The 6161-nt window shown below is 45.4% G+C and overlaps 1 long non-coding RNA gene across 1 annotated transcript; it reads left to right on the forward strand.

The window, feature by feature from the left end:
• The first annotated feature begins 3114 nt into the window (after positions 1-3114).
• LOC124698701 lies at positions 3115-5777 on the forward strand. The gene is made up of 3 exons (XR_007001052.1): positions 3115-3348; positions 3676-3790; positions 5369-5777. It is a non-coding gene; the product is annotated as an uncharacterized LOC124698701 (long non-coding RNA).
• The last annotated feature ends 384 nt before the right edge of the window (positions 5778-6161 follow it).

The following is a 6161-nucleotide window of genomic DNA, read 5'->3' on the forward strand; positions in this document are numbered from 1 at the left end:
TGAGTAAGTTTGAGTTACGTGAGCACTCGCATTTTTGGTAAGCATAAAAGAGTTAAATTCAATGCTTCCGTTCATACCACCAAAGGGATTTTAGATTATGTGCATGCTGATGTGTGGGGACCTTCCCGCAAGACTTCTCTTGGTGGTGCAAATTACATGCTTACTATCATAGATGATTACTCCGAGAAAAGTGTGGCCTTTCTTTACGAAACATAAATCTGATGTGTTTGATGCTTTTAGAAAGTGGAAAGTTATGGTAGAGAAGCAAACAGAAAATAAAGTTAAATTGCTTCGTATCGACAATGGCATGGAGTTTTGTTCTACTCGTTTTCAATGATTATTGCAGCGATGAAGGCATTGTCGGGCACCACACCATCCCATATACTCCTCAGCGAGAATGGTGTGGCGGAGAGGATGAAGCAGAACCATCATCTCCAAGGCTCGCTGCATGTTGTCTAATGCCGGTATGCATAGACGTTTCTGGGCTGAAGCAGCCTCCACCGCATGTTACTTGATAAACAGGTCACCTTGTATTCCGCTTGATAAGAAAACTCCTATTGAGGTATGGTCTGGTTCACCTGCTGATTATTCACAGTTGAGAGTTTTCGGTTGCACTGCTTATGCTCATGTTGATAATGGAAAGCTAGAGCCCGGGGCTGTTAAGTGTGTGTTTCTTGGTTATGGTTCAGGAGTTAAGGCATACAAGTTATGGAATCCTGAAACTAAGAAAGTTTTGCATAGCGAGGAATGTTGTCTTTAATGAGGTCTGTTATGTTTTATAAGAGTTCATCTATAGATGTTACCGATGCTCGTTGATTTTTCCGATAATTCCGATGATGAACAACAGAGGATTAGCGTGCGAGGTGGAGCACGTGGAGGAGAAAGAAAATGATGTTGCTGAAATTGATAACACCGTTGTTCAGCACTCACCACTCGTTTTGCGGCAAACAAATAGTTCCATTGCTGCGATAGACCGAGGCGTAACAAAGGTCCACGTCCTCGTTTAATTGAAGAATGTAATCTTGTTGCTCATGCTTTGAGTTGTGCTGAACGGGTGGAGCATGGTACCGAACTCGCTACATATACTCGAGGCCGTTGCATCCGTTGACCACGTGAAGTGGATTTCTGCTATGCAAGAGGAGATGCAATCGCTTGACAAGAATGGCACATGGGATGTTGTGCCCTTGCCTAAACAAAAGAAGGCTGTCCGCTGTAAGTGGATATTTAAAAGAAAGGAAGGTTTGTGTCCTAGTGAGCCTCCGAGGTTTAAGGCAAGATTAGTAGCAAAAGGTTTCAGCCAAATTCCAGGTATTGATTATAATGATGTATTCTCTCCGGTTGTGAAGCATAGTTCCATTCGTGCATTCTTTGGTATTGTGGCTATGCGTGATCTTGAGCTTGAGCAGCTAGATGTAAAGACTGCTTTTCTGCATGGTGAGCTTGAGGAGGAGATATACATGGACCAACCTCGAAGGTTTTGTTGTGCCTGGTAAGGAGGATCTTGTTTGCAAGTTGAAGAGGTCCCTTTATGGTCTGAAACAGTCTCCAAGACAGTGGTACAAAAGGTTTGATTCATTTATGCTTGCACATGAGTTTAAGAGATCTAAGTATGATAGTTGTGTTTGTATCAAGTTTGTTAATGGATCACCAATATACTTGCTGTTATATGTTGATGATATGTTGATTGCTGCCAAGAGCAAGAAAGAGATCACTATTTTGAAAGCACAATTAAGTAGTGAGTTTGAGATGAAGGATCTTGGTGCTGCTAAGAAAATACTAGGTATGGAAATTACAAGAGACAGAAAATCTAGTGTGTTATTTCTTAGTCAGCAAAATTACATTCAGAAAGTTCTTCATCGTTTTAATATGCATGATGCAAAGTCTGTTAGTACACCAATTGCTTCCCACTTCAAATTGTCAGCATTGCAATGTCCTAGTACCGATGAAGATATTGAGTACATGTCTCGAGTTCCATATTCTAGTGCTTGTTGGTTCCTTGATGTATGCCATGGTTTGTTCTCGTCCTGATTTATCCTATGCTATGAGTTTGGTCAGTCGATATCTTGCTGATCCTGGTAAAGAACATTGGAGAGCTGTTCAGTGGATTTTCAAGTACCTTCGTGGCACATCCAAAGCTTGTTTGAAGTTTGGCAAGACCGGTGAGGGACTCGTTGGCTATGTGGATTCAGATTTTGCTGCCGATTTGGATAAGAGAAGATCCCTCACAGGTTATGTGTTCACTTGTTGGTGGATGTGCTTGTGAGTTGGAAGGCAACGTTACAATCTGTTGTTGCCCAATCTACGACCGAAGCAGAATATATAGCAATTAATGAAGGCTGGCAAAGAGTCCGTTTGGTTGAAAGGTTTGTATGCTGAGCTTTGTGGAGATGATTCTTGCATTAACTTGTTTTCTGACAGTCAAAGTGCAATATACCTTACTAAAGATCAAATGTTCCATGAGAGGACAAAGCACATTGATATCAAGTACCATTATATTCGCGACATTGTTGCTAAAGGTAAACTGAAGGTATGCAAGATAAGTACTCATGATAATCCTGCTGATATGATGACAAAGCCAGTTCCTGTTTCCAAGTTTGAGCTTTGCTCGAGCTTGGTTGGTATAACTGTTTAGCCCAAGTGGCTGTTGGCGCCCAGCAAGTGTTTTTCCTTTGTCTGTTCAGGAGATTGTTGAAGTTCATGCTACAAGATGGAATTTGTCTCAAGGTGGAGTTTGTTGTATTGTGATCCAAATTCATATACTAAAGGGAGTACGGATCGTTGACACCGCCTATATATACATCTTGTAAGCCGCCGGCTAGGGTTTATCAGATTATAAGATAACCCACGGCGTTTGTAAACACCTCCCGATATAGTGAAGTTTTGCTGGCTGGCGCCCGTGGTTTTTTCCCCTTCTTTGTTGGAAGGGGGTTTTCCACGTTAAATCTTGTGTCCCCTGCGTGTGTTCTTGTTTCGTTCTTCGTTATTTGCTTGTCGCTTTTATAACAGCCTGCGCCCCGCCCCCTACTCGCGTACTCATCACCATGTATGGTGAGGGCTGCGTGGACATCTTCGCCGGCGTCGCCTCCGGCTTGGCACGCACGAGCCTCTCCGAAGTCGGGTAATCTTCTTGGGCGCTAAATCCACAGCCCGACAGATGCACAATTGTGGTGTCCGCTCGATCACCTGACAGCAGCGAGAAAGAGGCGGCTTCTCGGAGGAACTGGGTAAGGAGGTCGACGAGAGGAAGGTATGGAACAGCTGAGGTGCGAGTGAGATATTGGCTGTAGTCAGCGACTGCTGGTGGCACTAGCCAAGACGATGACCTACTCCCTCGTACTTCCTCCGAAGGTATGACACAGCAACCAGAAGGCTTCGCCCCTAACACGCTTCTGGGTTAATTTTGAAGACATCAGCTCCCAATTCTTAATTATCTGGTAGTACATTTGTATTGGTTAATTTTAGGCGAAAGAGGGAATATGTGGCAAATGCTTCTGGATCATCAACACAGTTAATCATCGACTGAAACTCTCCTTTTGTTTAATGATAGCATATGTGGCAAATGCTTCGTCATTAGATATAAGTACTCAGAAGGGAATTGCGCTCTTGAATGCTTATAACTAGGTAAACTGATTACAAGTTTGCATGATTTACGTTCAATTCTGTTGTTTCTTGCAGTAATAATCCCCTATCAATTTTTATAGAGGTGGCATTGTCAGACGTTGCTGGACAAAATATGCTATGATGGTTTTGAGAATATCAAAGTTCTCTGCAGTTGTTGCAGAAATACATGGTACGACTCTTTCTATTATTGTGATGCCTTTAAAATAGTATGTACAAATTAATGGGGTAGCACATTTTCTGCTATCGAATCTAAATGTAATTATCGGAGATCTCACAGATGGCCATGACTTCTTTCTTTCTCAAAAGAGAAAATGATGCATCATCGCCCTTTTATTTTTTTCCTCCCGGGTCGCCACGCACGGGTGACCCCGGAGGCGCCCCTCCAAACCCTAAAGGCCGCCGCCTGGATCTCCTCCTCTGGTCGCTGCCACCGCCAGTGCCGGCGGTGGCGGCCACGCCCGGCCGTCGAATATGGCGGGTGAGGGCGGGCGCGCCCTGGCGCCCCCTATGTGCGCAGGGCCGGCCTCAAGGGCGGCGCGGTTGGCGAGTGCGGTCGGCAACGCGGGGCTTCACGAGCTCATGCGTCGGGGTCGGGAGGTTTGGCGGCGCAGAGATGTGGCGGAGCCCGGCGAGGTCTGCAGCGGCGAGCAGGGGTCGGAGTGGAGCGGCGGCGACGTTGGGAGGCGACAGGACGCAGCCGGTGCTGGAGGCGGAGGCGCGGAGAGTCTCGGCCAGGGAGAGCCCTCGGTGAGCGGAGGTTCGCCGCCTTGAGTCTGGTGCGGTATGGCGTCGCCCGGCGGCGGGGAGCGGGAGCTGGATATGCGGGCCCGATCTGGGCTTCCGGGCCCGATCTGGGCCTGTCGGGCTGGGCGTTTTGGCGCGTGGTTTTCGCTTGGAGTTGGTGAGGACTGCTGCGTGCAACGTCTGCTCGTGCCGGAGGGGAGTTGTGGCGGCTACGGTGCCTGGCTAGGCTGGAGGTGGAGTTGGTGGTTGACCTGATCCTCACTGTTCGGGGTGTGTCGGAGTGGTCTGCAGTTTTTTGCGACTTCAACAACGAGGCGCTGTGGCGGCAGCGGTGCGAGGCTGAAGGGCGGTCTGCCCCATGCTCCAGGTGTTTCGTAGATTTTCGACGATTTGGAAGGAACTCCTGCCTGGCTTGGGTCGGGCCGGCGGCGACGGTGCCCGTGGGTGTCGTTTCCCTCCTTGGAGGCGCCGCCGTGGAGTTCCCCTGATTGTTGCCTACTAATTCATGTGGCTATTTGACTTTTAATCCCTCAATTCGTACGTACCACAATTTGTTTGTGTTTCGATCGAGTAGTCATGTCTTGGTGCGAGAACGGTGGACAGAGATTCTTATTCTAAATATAGTTGGTCTTTCAATTATTTATTTTGCTTAAGCCCGATCCTTTTATTCTATGGTCGAGGAGCTTCTTTTGATTTTAGTGGTCCTATGTAGCTCAATTTAGTCTTATTACTTGGGTAACCAATGCCTGGCAGCTACTTGGTATTGTACTCTTGCTCTTCTGCATCCTCTTTTTTTTTGTAGATTCAGCAATATTGCATAGACGGGAGTCTGAATTATTTATTAGAACATCCAGATCAAATCACCTAAAGGAAACGGATATGCATACATGAAAAGTTATATGTTTTTTCAATGCGCATGCTGTTAAGGTTTAACCTTTTTAAAATCATGCACCAATGCCATTGGTGTTCCTGAAATTCTGAAACTGTATCTATTTTGCCGCAGCTATGCTTTGGATGAAAGACTATTGTGTCTCTCAATGGAAACAAGCCAGATATCTAGGTATGTCTTCAAAATTGCATGGTGTGGATACATTATGAGTGAGATGATAATGCAAACACATACCACTTCAAGAAGTGAGTTTGGCCATAAATAATGCAACCTTTTGAGGGAGAACTATCTTCGAGAAATGAGTTTGGTCAGGCTGTCGCTTAGTTGGATTTTTTTTTTTTTGAAGCTTAGTTGGAATCTTTACCTGAATCACCCAAAATATGATATTGAAGAGAACTTTGTACACATCTACCTGATATGTGCATATTTCAAAAGTTGATTCTTTCACTTGGTTTACTTCATCATTCATATGCATAAATGATGTAAGGGAGATAAATGGACAATCCTAGACTGTTTAGCTGACCGAGATGCTATAGTCAAGGTGCATTATTGCAGTTAAATTGACTATTTATGGCAACAAGCATGAGAACTCATCATCATAGATTTTATTACCATATTGTTTAGTAAGTAACCGGCATGGGTGGATTGGGCCTTCCTGGGAAGTTCGGGTGGACGCATGTTTGCTGACTAGCATTGCTTTCTGTTGGATGTGGATTTCTTATAGAAAAAACTCTACATTACAAACCATAACGTGTTTTTCGGGATTGCTGTGTTGCGGGTAGTTTCCAGGACGACCGAGATGGATGCGGCAAAGAACAGATGGGGTTTCTGAATCAGAGGAAAGCTAATGAAGGCTTCAACCCCAACAAGAACTTGCTGCTCCTTTTCTGGACCCACTCATTGTCAG

Source organism: Lolium rigidum, chromosome 3 (genome assembly GCF_022539505.1).
Source record: "Lolium rigidum isolate FL_2022 chromosome 3, APGP_CSIRO_Lrig_0.1, whole genome shotgun sequence".
Lineage (NCBI taxonomy): Eukaryota > Viridiplantae > Streptophyta > Magnoliopsida > Poales > Poaceae > Lolium > Lolium rigidum.